We start from the raw sequence: 13060 nt of genomic DNA on the forward strand, positions 1-13060 counted from the left end.
AGGATTTTTTTATTTTTATATATAAGTTATGCAGATTTGATTTCAATCCATTTTCCCTGATCGTATACCCAAATAATATTTTTTTCCATTGTGCACATTGTATTGTTGCCTCCCATTTGTTCCCTCAACTTCATGAGCAAGTGCTGCATTTTTAGTATTTCTAACTTTTCTGAGTTCACTGTCGAACAATCTCTCGTTTGCAGTTTTGTCTTTATTAATAAAAATATTTTTGAAGTTGATATTATCATTTAACTTTTCGGAATTTTTAATTATAAAATTTTGAGTTTCTTTTTTGTCCAATTCAACTAAGATGAGGTCAGGTGGTCCTTCTGGTCTTTTAGTATTTTTAGTTAGTCGAATTATTCTTTTTGCATTTGCTGTTGAAAAATCTGGTTTATTTGCTTTTAGTAATGACTCAATGGTTCGTTTATCATTTTCTTTATTAATTTGTTTGTCTAAAGTAGTATGATCAGCTACCCCACTTATAATGTTGTTTTTTGATTCTTTTTTTTATTATTAAACTCGTTTGTAATTTTTGCCATCATTACCACTTCAGTTTCTTTTGGTTTTGATTGATTTTTCTGAGTTGATGTTGCTTGTGCATATGTGAATATTGTTGTTGGTTTATTTGATGTTGCTATTAAGACATTTATCTTTTCATCTTCAAAAATTATAAGTCTTTTCTTCTTCAAGAATTTAAAGTCGTTCAAGTTAAAAAAATATTCATGACTCTTTCAATCAAAAAACCAGTTAATATGCAATCACTTTTCTTCAAACACAAAAACCAGACAGATTTTCTGCAATCACCATAAGTTTTTTTAGGCATTTTTAGGGACTTTTAGCAGTGCAAACGCTTTTTTGAAAATTAAGTTTCTTAGCGTAAATTAGGAAAAAACTTTAGATAAAATTTTCTCATGCAAACGTAATTAAAAGATTTTAATTTTTGTAATCAAGTGATCACCATAACCTATAGAATCCAAGGAACTTTTTGGGTCATTTCCGAAGAGGTTAGGACCCTTTTGGACAACTGTGGTAATGTGTTACCATATACCTTTAACAAAATAAGTGGTCTAAAGGGTTACAAGTTAAGGTGGTTTATGAGTTGATGAATTTACATCGAAAAAAAAACAGATGTCCAAAATGAGTGCCTTGTTTACAAATGAACATTGTGAATAAATATTTCTTGTATTTAGCAGAAAGACTGCATTTATATATTGTGTTAAGATTAAAATGTCATAAAAATATACTTTTAATTAAATACATTATATATGAATAAATATCTGATGTCACTAAATACTAAATTTTATTTTTCTCAAAATAAGAATAACGTTACATCTGTATTTTTACCCGTTTATTTGTGTATTTATATATGTATATATATATATATATATATATATATATATATATATATATATATATATATATATATATATATATATATATATATATATAAATAGCAGTAATAATAATAACATTTAAAACAAATAAAAACAACTTTTATTGGTTTAGTTTACTAATAGATATATACAAATAAAGGTTATTATTATATTTTATTGATATTATTCTTCAATATTAAATCGTTACTATACTAATTTAATATATTTAGCTATTTCAGTAGTATTATTGTAAATAATACAAAACTTCATAGATATTGCATTATAACGGCGATTAAAACCATAAAAAAAAACGGCATCAAAGTCTCTGTAGAACTTGTATGCTTTGCGCTAATAACAATTGGGTTGATTGATTTGTTGCATCCATCTCGATTACAGCAAAAGGCCTAAATGATAACTATGAAACTAAGTAATTAAATATTAAACCCCAGTAACTAACTAAAATAAAAACTAAATTTGTTGAATTAATTTGAATTTTAGAAACTGTCTTTAGCAGTTACTTCAACTTAAAGTTGTTTCAAGTTGTCACTGCATTTTCAAGTTGTTTTAAGTTGTCTCAACAACTTAGTTTTAAAGCTTAATAAAATAGATTAGTACTCAACTATTTTTATGTAATCTCTATATAAAACCTAATCTGTATTTTATTTCTACATTAAGAGAAATAAATTGACTAACACTGTAGTAACAAAACTCTGACTTCAATTAGCAAATGCATAAAAGTTTACTTTTTTATCACTTACTCACACGTAAACTCTCTCTGTATTTTCCATTATACAAGACTAACTATTACTAACATTAATAGATTAAATCTAACTGCATTAACTCTAAGTTTATATAAATTAAAATTTTCCAAACACAGTCCAAAAAATTTTAAATACCGTGCATTCTTTACTATGTAGAAGCTGGTTACAATAATAAGCTTTACATTCCTGAGTGGGTTTTGCACATTTTTTATGATAATACGTTTTACTCAATGTTTTGTTATTAGAGTCTATTACGACGGTGTGATGAATGGTTAAGCAAGTATTTTCGATTTGAGTACATTTCTCTAGTTTCTGCATAACATTACAATTTTTTAAAGAACTTGAAGTGCATGTATAGCATTTTAAAGTAGAACCTAGTTAAAAAAATACATTTGAATTAAAGGTGTAAGATTATTATTATTAATTTAATATTACTATTATTATTGTTATTATTATTATTATTATTATTATTATTATTATATATATATATATATATATATATATATATATATATATATATATATATATATATATATATATATATATATATATATATATATATACATATATATATATATATACATATGTATATCTATATATATATATATGTATATGTATGTATATATATATATATATATATTTATATATATAAATATATATATATGTATATATTTTTATATATATATATATATATATATATATATATATATATATATATATATATATACATGTTCAACCCATAATAATACTATTTCACAATTTATATATGTTGAACCCATATTAGGCTTCTTTTTCTGTGACAACAGCTGCTTTTTCAGCCGGCAACGATCAAGCTATTTAAATCGAGCCCAAATTCCATTAGCATTAACAGCTCTTTCATTCAATCTGCTCTTTCATTCAATTGCTCTTCATTCAATCTGCTCTTTCATTCAACAGCTCTTTCATTCAATTCAAATGTATGAAGTTGACAACAAAAGCTGCAACAAAATCAAAAAACCTTAGACTTAAAGTTTTCCCAAAGTAACCAAATCAAAAAGTGATTTTTAGATTTATAGCAGTGGATGGGTTTAGTTTCGATGCCTATCGTAACAACTCTTTCATTCAATCTGCTATGTGTGAAAAAGGTTACGATTTTCAAACAAATCATAAGCAATCAAGTCAAGTTAAAGTTTGCAGCTAGCATGAGAAGTGATTGTAAAAACAGTTTTAATTTATTGGTGAACATTCTAAAACGCTTTTCAAACACACTGAATGATTACATTTCTTTGAAAAATTAATATTTTTCTAAAACATACAAAATGGAATCTGGGCTTGAATTGAATCTCTTGATCTCTGCCAGCTGAAAAAACAGCAGCATTTGTCACAGAAAAAGAGGCCTAATATGGGTTGAACGTTAGCAATAGCATTGTCTGGTCAGTTACGGATAAAGTTTCAATGATGTTTAAATTTTTTAAAACTGGTTCCAACTAAACATCAAGCGTATTAAACCTACAAAAGCTTTTCCGAAAATTTGATAACAACACCCTGCAAGTAACAAGCAACAAAGATGAATTCACCAGAGACAAATCGAATTTGAAATCGAAAGTAATTTTCTTAGTGGTTTTATGGATAAAAATATTTCGATTGCAAAAGTAAAAGTACATTTGCTATTAAAAAACTATCAAGTTATTTTTAAAATCTTCAGTTAAAAATGACGTTCTTGACGTAAAAATCAAGAAACAGCATGGAAAAGAGGTTTTGCTTATCTTTAACTGCAGAACAGGACGGAACAGTCTAAAGTTTCTCAAAGCTTAAGATTTTTTTAGAAAAGTATTGAAAGATGTTTCTCCACATTTGGTTTGCAGTGATGATAAAGTAAACAATGCATGTGGCATTGTTACTGCTCATGAACCAGTCAAATCGACAGCAGATGCCCTTTGCTGATAGAATGCAACTCTTTTTACTGCTTAGGAAATTTTTAAGTTTTTTTTTTCTGAATTGCAATATCGTTACAATAAAGTTTTTTTTAAGAACTGCCAATATCGAATTTTTTTTCAATATTTTGGAGAGTATCTCTTTAACAAGTATTTAGTCTGAGCGAGTTTTGCTGCTGGATTATGGTTGATTGTTTGTGACAAAAATTGGATCCAAAATGAAGACTTATTTCATTCACTTTGTTTTCTCAAAGCTCATTTTCATTCAATAAAACAGTTATCAATAAAGATATTAGATACGAATCTTATAAAAACATTATTTTTGAACAAGAAAAAATTTAACTTGAGTTTCATTGTTTTTTTTATTTTTTACCGATTTTACCGAAATTTATTGGTAAATTATAACGATTAATCGGTAAATTTAAAAGTCGGTAAAAACTCAACCCTTATTACGTATGTAGTGAAATAGTTTTATTATATAAACTAGTAAAAAAAATAAAAAACTACATACATAATATAAATTACAAACACGGCATATTGAATTATTTAGTACTTGTGTTATCTATACAATTGAATTCATGAGGACTCAGGATATACTCTTTATTTTATACTTCTTTAAAATTTTAATTATTAAATAAAAAATAATAATTAAAAATACTTTATTTTGCTTTAAAAAGTATTTCATTTTTATTTGACAAAGTAAAATAGTTCAAGTTTTCATTAACTTTATTCATAATAACTTGGATTGATCATAACCATATGACATCAATATTACATGAGATAAATAAATTTCATCAATATTGTCTCCAATCACTGCTAAATAACATTTTACAGTACATACTTCGCAACATGAGAATAACACAGCCGCTTATCGAAAATATTCTTTTTTTTTATCGAAAATCTTTTTTGTTAAATATTCTTCTGGTTATTAGTCTTCTAATATAGGTTATTAGGAGGGGGGGGGGGTTCCGATCCACTAGCCATGGCGCTGACTCCACCCATAGAAGATTAAAATTATTACTTAAATAACATGGCTTCATGTTCTATTTTTTACCATCGTTAATAACCACACAGCTGCCACTCATGACAAGATCGTAAGTTTGTTGAGGACATACACTGCTTTGTAATTACGGAAAGTTAAGTTAGTGATTGACAAACCATTTTGTGATTTTAAAATATTTCAAGATAGGAGCAGATAAAAGGAAAATAAAGGTTGGAAGTGAAAAAAGTTGTTGCATTTAAGTTATTGTACTGCACAATACTACCATAAAATATTTCATGGAAAACGGAATAGTAGAAAATGCATCATATGTTCATGTTATTTTAATTATGATAGCTTATTTAAAAAAATACTTTTAGAACCGTAAAAGAAACCAAATATTTTTACGAGCAAAAAAACTTATTTTCTGCTGGTCAACGCAAAGAAAACATCAACCCCAGCTAGTCCGCGCAAAAAAACTTCAGCCCCAGCTAGTTCCCCCAGCTATTCTAAGCAAAATAACTATAAAATAACAAAAAATAAAACTTACAAAATGAGATGGAAATCGAAAGAAAAATTAATCTACAGCACAAAGTTATTTGCATGATATAGACTTATTATTATATTCTGTCTTTAATATTTTTTTAGTCTTTTTTTAATTTATCTTTCTTTTCGTTGTATATCTTCTGTTCGCTCTTTTTCTGTGTGCTTTTTGTTTTTCGTTTGACTTTGACATAATATATGGAAAATCATTTTTCTTTCGTTTTTTTTATAATACATTCTGTTTTCTGTAAAGGAACTTATTGCAAATCTTACTTTAAATAATTCAACTTTTAAAAATATAGAATGTGTTTGAATCCTCCATCATTATCGTTATGATCATGACATTTCTTGGAGAATATTTTTTCTGTTTTTTTTTAAAGCTTTAAAGTTTTGTTCTGTGTTCATTTGAAATCATTAAATATTTATAAATACACTCACAATCAATTTAAAATAGTTTTTTACTTTAGTTCTATTTTCAATTAAACTAATAGAATTACATTAAAAGTAAGAAAATTTGTTTTATAAAGTTTTATGATTATAATATAAATGTGTAATACTATGTTTATAAGAATTTTTGCGCACATTATCTCCATCATAGTTATCTATGTCATTATGACTAGTGGTAATAGCTATTTTGTAAACTATATGAGAAATGAAGACAAAATTAACTTTTTTATTTTAAAACTGTTTAATGCTTTATCTTTAGGTTTGCAGTGTTATGAATGCAGTGCTGATAGCGATAAAAGCTGTTTCCATCACCAAAAAGTGAACAACTGTTCGAAAAATGAAAATAGTTGTATTACTGTGTTTTACCGCATGGAAATTGAAGATATTGATTCTACTTCATTAGAAAGTTTTTTTCAAAAAAAATGTCATAGTTCTTCAAGCAAAAGTTGTTTTCTAATACGTAGAAGTTACGAAGACCTTGGTTTTAAAAATCTAAAAGTAATATATATATATATATATATATATATATATATATATATATATATATATATATATATATATATATATATATATATATATATATATATATATATATATATCAGTGAGAGATCCAGGTGTGATTCCCTTCCCATCTTCCTCACCAGAGTCTGGATGTATATATATATATATATATATATATATATATATATATATATATATATATATATATATATATATATATATATATATATATATATATATATATGAAGATTAAAAGAAACCTATACTTTATATATATAAATATATTTTTAGTTTTATTATGTATTTAAAAATCTATTTAACTCCTAGGTTGCGTGCTGTAACAGAAATCTGTGTAACGAAGCAGTAAATAAAGAGATATTTGCAAAAGTGTATAAAAACATGGCGTTTCTCCTGTCACCAGCATTACCAATACATTGTATATTATTATATATCATTTTTCTAATTGAATATCATTTTAGTTATATATTTGATTTTTACTCGTGCATATATCGTTAATCATAACAAGTAATTAACCTTAGAATTTTTTAAATTCATGAAATTAAGAGTTAGCATTTTCATAATGATTATCACCCATTGATTATCTCTTTAATTATTCTTTATTCCATCTTTTCATCCATTTTTTATTTTTGAACATTCTTTGCCTTTGATCATTATCAATCTACTGTTACCTTTATCTAGTAAATATCCACCACTTATCTTCAATAAATTTTCGCCTTTGATTGTTAGTAAACTCTATGTCGAATCTGAAACTGGATCAGTGGTGACAAAAAACTGTCAAAGTAAAAAATGCAGTAACAATTTTATTCGTTTGTTTCTTAATCTATATAGATTATGTATCAATATAATATAGTATATATTGTATTATATTGATATTATTTAATATACTCAAGGAATGTATTAAACACACCCAAGAAATGAATTAAACAATATTACTATAAAACTACAGTTAACTCACTGGAGACTGGAAAATAAAGTTCAAGGTATCGAAAGTTTAATTTTTTAAAACGAGAGGTTAAAAACAAAAACAATTATTCGGCCTTTAATAAAAGTGCTTTTTTTGCCATCTGAAAAAACTAGTAACATAAGACTACAAATTTTAGAAAAAATCTGTTACCTTGCTTTGCTTTAAAGTTTCAGTGCTAGGAATTGTGTTTAATTTCAGAACCATTTAATTAAACATCAAATTGGTGTGACGGGGCTTCAAGGTTCTTTACCTTCGTTAACATTATCCTCAACATGATTGTCATTTCTAAAATTAGGTTCTAAAATCAGAGCATTTATTTCTTAATAAATCTGTAAGTTTCTATAAAGAGCTCTAATTGGGCAATCTTCTTTATCAAAGATTTGAACAGATCATTATCATTTGCTGGTGTGATTTGATGATTTTTAAAATAACCAACAACAGTCTCTATTTAAACAGTGTTCTAAAAAAATAAATTTTTTATTGCTTAAAGGATGGAAATTTTTTGCAAGGATTCTTATTTGTTGAGAGCCACGTTACATAAAAAATTAGTGAAATATATGGTTGTTGCTTAGGCCTTCAAATTTTGGTTAGAAAGAATAGCTATCCATTGGAAATGCTTCTTTCCTTCTCCATAACACAAAACAAAGAGTCAGACATCTTTTTAATTTTGTAAAAAGATCTCCGGTCATCCAAATTTTTGATTTGTTTTTACATATGCAAGAGTATATATTTTAAAACATTATTTGCTGTGCCGGTCCGTAGGGTGATACAAAGGTTACCCTCACTGGGGCCCTACTTTTCTTCCATTTTTTTTGATCAGTAAACGAAATTAATAGAAGAAGATTAGAATCGAGTAGTTTTCTCCAATAACTATTAATGGGATTTTATTTTGGTGTTACTATAGTTACGAGAGGATGCGTAAAATTCAGCGTATTTAGTTTTTTTCCTGGTAACCTAAAATGAATGGTTTATAAATGTTTAGATTTTTTAAATGCAAATATAGAATTATTTTATTTTATTTTTAGCGACAATAGAATATTAAAAGTGATAACCAATAAAGCTTTGTATATTTGCTACAAATCACACAAATAATACAAAGACTTTAAAATTGTAAAATTCCTGCTTTTGTCATACTACCATTTATTATCATTTTTTTGCACTTAACAGCATATAAGTTATGAGAAAAGTGTTTAAGCTTGTCTAACATTTAAAAATATAGCAAAGGAACAGAAAAAAATATTACTTCGATATATGTTAAAAACATTTATTAAAAATCTTTCTGCTGCAGCTAAAAAAGATATAACTTCTGTTGTCGCAAATGAGGGTCTAACTTACTTTTGCTGGAGCTAAAGAGTGTCTAACTTTTGTTAGAACTAACACAATAGACATATATATATATATATATAAATATATAAATATATATATATAAATATATAAATATATATATAAATATATATAAATATATATATATATATATATATATATATATATATATATACATATAGATATATATATATATATATATATATATATATACATATATATATATATATATATATATATATATATATATATATATATATATATATATATATATATATATATATATATATATATATATATAAATTCTTTTCCACGTATTTAGAACTTAGCGTATTGGCAGTATGGTAGGATGGTGTTTTCCTGTTTATTATTTTAGAACTTTATATTAACTTAGAGATTTTTTTAAAAAAAAGTACAATAGCCAAACCTTTTCAAAAAATTGTTTTTTATTATATTGACGAATGTTAAAGTGTTATTAATTTTAAAGTGTTATATATTTTTGTGAGGAGGTTTTGCATAATCCCTAGCGTATTACTGTTGAGCAAATGGCTTGTGAACTAATGACTTGAAAGATTGATCATTTATTATGAAAGCTTACTCTTTGGTTTGCTGCCACCATGCAAGAGGGTATTCATATCAACAACTTTAAAAAAGTTATTATATTATGATTGAAAGAGTTTCAAACTTTCTCGTAAAAATAGATACTCTAATTAGATTTGAAACTGTTAAAATATGAAAAAACGATAAATGTGGCAAAAACTTAAAATGTGTCATAAATTAAATCAAATCAAATTACGAATAATAGTAAAGAATTTTAAAAAATTTGAAAATAGCATTTTCAAATTTTTTAAAATTCTTGCTTTAGAACGTTTTTAAGCCTTTTTTAGAGCAAAGGCAGGGTGTGGAGGGTACACGCCCCTTCTCCTAAGTCAATGCATTGATTGCTGTAAAATAGTAAAGTATAATAACTATTTTTTATACTAAATTGACTTTTTGATAATAAAGCGAACAGTATTTGAATATTTTATTAAAATAGGGTGCGTGTAACAACCACACCACACCCACCTATAATCAAAGATAAAACCCCCATATTTAGCAATCTACAGACTCCAAAAAAAGCTAAAGTTCATGTGCAAACAAGCACTTAAATTAATACATAATTTTATCACCAAGTTTTATAGTTTTTTACGCATCAAAAATATTGAAATAGTTTTTAATATTTTTGATGCGCGTATTTTTTATATGATTTTTTCTACACACTGTTTCTATCGACATAAATGTTTAGAAAACGAATAAAAATTCTTTTTTTTTAGAATGTCAATAAGTATATAAGACATTGCTTTTATTCACATTTTTTTGATAAATGAGAGTTTTTCTGTCATTTATCCAAATGATTAATAGTTTAGAGAAAATTTAATCTTAATTAATAGTTTATTATGTTTAAAGTTTTGACTAGTTTAATGTTTGTCAATATAAAGTATTTCTGTTGATACTTGACAGAAAAAGATTGACGTCATCACAAAAAATATTAAATTAGTGTATATAAGGAAGAATAGATCCCTTACTGAAGATTACTTTTAAATTTCACAGGTTTCAACTAACAAATATGTAGGCATCTATTTAGATTAACTTCTTACGATTGGTTAAATAGTTTTATTAACATATTTTCAGAAAGTTTGTTAGTTATTATGTTTATTGGAAAATGATCGGATATTCTTTTATAAAAATCATCTCAAAATTTTTAAAATAGCTTACAGTACGGAAGAGTACAAAGCTAAGAGTGCGAGACAATAATTTCACTACTCTATTTCTTTTAAAATGGTGTCAGTTTAGTCACAACTGCAAACATTGCAAAGCATAAAAACTGCTTTTAAGAACTAAGTTTAACAAGCAAAAGCTTATATTGAAACACAAAAAGACTTCAAAACTATTTTCTTACATTACTAATTAATAATAATCATAAAGAAAAATCATGTTTATGATTAATAAATTCGATGATAATTTTTATATGACCATAAAGAGTTAACAAATGAAAGAGATAAAAATGAACAAGTTAATAGATGCAAGAAATCACAAACGAAATAAGTATAGTTGGTATGCGTTGGCATCTACTCTAAAAATGAAAACCTAATTTTTGTAAAAAAGTTTATTTAAAAAAAAAGAAAAAAAAAAGATTTTTATAAAATTTTTTTTCATTACAGAATTTACAAGCTTTATAAAAATGATAAATAAACAAAAAAAAACTGTTTTGCTGCTAGAAGAAAATTTGTGCTTTTTTTCTCGAAAAGTATATAAAGCTTCTGATATGTACTTCTGGCGATCAAACGTCTAATATTTTGTAAATTTGTATCTTTTTTTTTTTTAACTTTTACAATAAAATAAGTACTTCTCTTTATAAATAAGTGTTTCTCTTTATTTTTATTAAAAAAAAAATTTTTCATAGGTTTTAAATGTATAAATTTAAAATCGAGTTTAGCGTACTATGGTATTAGAAAATAATATTTCGTTTATAAACACACAAGAACTCGTTTTATTGTATCGCGTTTATATTGTGTTGTATGCAAAATGTTATAAATATTGCATAACAACAACAATTTGTATCAACCAATAAAATGGTAGCAAAATCTTTCCGTAACTTGTATACTTTGCACTTATAACGACAAGGTCATCAAATTTATTGCATCCCTCTCGATTGCAGCAATAAGCCTAAACAACATAAATTATTAAAAATGATTTAATGAACATTAAGTTTGTTGTTTACACAAGTGACCATGTGACAACATCATTAACTGTTGTTGGTATTTATTCAGTTATTTTTCTAAGTATAATAAAGTATAAAAATTTAAATGGTGTTTCATTACAACTGCTTTCATAGTTAATAATAAATATTAACTTTGCAAGTTAATATATCAACTTTGAAGTCATAGTCATAAGTTAATAAATTTAATAACGAATAGTTACTCAAAATGCTTATTTCTTTTTTGTTAAATTTAAAAAAAAAAATGAACTTAATAAATAATTTTATTTTTAATAAATTTTAATTTTTCACTATTTTTAACTTCATTAAGTAAAACTTTAGATCACGTATGATGTATTTAATTTTTATCATACATTACCCTGCAATCTTTGCTATCTGTAAACGGTCGACAATAATCAGCATTACAGTTACGAGTGGTTTCCACACATGACTTTAGAAAACGTGATTTAACTAAAGTTTTGTTACCAGAGTGAATTACGTCAGTATGATAAATTGTTAAGCAAGTATTTTTGTTCTCTTCGCATTGTTCAAACCTCTGTGTCAAGTAGCAGTTTTTTGCAGAGCTTGAAGTACACGTATAGCATTTCAAACAAGAACCTGTTAAATTATTGATGTTTAAAATTTGAATTTAGTAAAAATAGACATAAGTATTATCATAAATATATCACTAAACTCAAAGATGGAAAATACAACTGTAGTATATTGCATCAGCAAATAACTTGAGCATACATAAATATTATATTAATTTATGACATTTAAAAGAATCACTTACAAAGTGTGATTGAAAATAACATAAATAATAATCTTAAATACAAAGAGAAATGCATTTTGATCTTTTAGATTTCTTTTTGAGACCTTTTTTCTGCTTGTTCCACTTCAATATGAGTTCTGAACTTTATGAAACACTTTTTCGCTTTTTTTTCTCACAATGCATCCTGTTTTCTGCAAAGAAATTTATTGCAAACCTTACTCTAAATAATTCAATTTGTGAAAATATGAAACGTGTTTGAAGCCTTCATTAATCCTTGTCGTTGATCCTCTTGATAAAGTTTTCATGGAGAAAAACAACTTTTTACTTTTTCAAAACATTTTTTCTACTAATATGAAATCATTAAATATTTATATTTGTACTCAAAATCAATCTAAAATAAACATTTGAATTCGATTGTCATTAAAAATCTGAAAAAACCAAAATAAATTAGAATAAAATAGTTTTTTCTATAATAATGAAATTGAAAAATAAACTTGGCTGATTTAAAAGTAAATGCATAATAAAGTGTTTGTTAGATTTTTGGTCCGCTTTATTTTTGTAATAGCTACTTATATCATAACGACCAGCGGTAATAGTTATTCTATAAACTATAATTTATGTGTGTGTTTTGGGCAAGGGAAGATTTGGAGTATTTGAATAAGCAAAAAGTTTTAGTATACAAATAGTTTTAGATTTTTAATAGTTTTTAAATCGACACGTTAA

The 13060-nt window shown here is 25.3% G+C and overlaps 4 long non-coding RNA genes across 5 annotated transcripts in view; 2 read left to right on the forward strand and 2 right to left on the reverse strand.

Annotated features, from left to right (window-relative positions):
- Positions 1–1486: 1486 nt before the first annotated feature.
- On the reverse strand, positions 1487–5939 carry LOC124815824 (uncharacterized). The gene is made up of 3 exons (XR_010643395.1): positions 5580–5939; positions 2273–2511; positions 1487–1780 (listed from the first exon to the last, which is right to left on the reverse strand). It is a non-coding gene; the product is annotated as an uncharacterized LOC124815824 (long non-coding RNA).
- On the forward strand, positions 2409–6973 carry LOC136090392 (uncharacterized). 2 transcript variants are annotated; one of them, XR_010643397.1, is made up of 3 exons: positions 2409–2542; positions 6279–6517; positions 6848–6973. It is a non-coding gene; the product is annotated as an uncharacterized LOC136090392 (long non-coding RNA). The 2 variants fall into 2 exon arrangements; XR_010643396.1 differs by lacking the exon at positions 2409–2542 and adding an exon at positions 6065–6194.
- A 3785-nt stretch (positions 6974–10758) lies between these two features.
- LOC105845033 (uncharacterized) lies at positions 10759–12658 on the reverse strand. Its single transcript, XR_010643246.1, has 3 exons — positions 12359–12658; positions 11945–12183; positions 10759–11534 (listed from the first exon to the last, which is right to left on the reverse strand). It is a non-coding gene; the product is annotated as an uncharacterized LOC105845033 (long non-coding RNA).
- Positions 12659–12796: 138 nt separating this feature from the next.
- The window catches only part of LOC105845031 (uncharacterized), a 2819-nt gene continuing 2555 nt past the window's right edge, over positions 12797–13060 (forward strand). Inside the window, exon 1 of the long non-coding RNA XR_010643247.1 lies at positions 12797–12926. This is a non-coding gene — a long non-coding RNA (uncharacterized LOC105845031). The remainder of the gene's footprint in view (positions 12927–13060) is intronic.

The sequence above is a fragment of the Hydra vulgaris genome, chromosome 13, assembly GCF_038396675.1.
Source record: "Hydra vulgaris chromosome 13, alternate assembly HydraT2T_AEP".
Classification (NCBI taxonomy): domain Eukaryota; kingdom Metazoa; phylum Cnidaria; class Hydrozoa; order Anthoathecata; family Hydridae; genus Hydra; species Hydra vulgaris.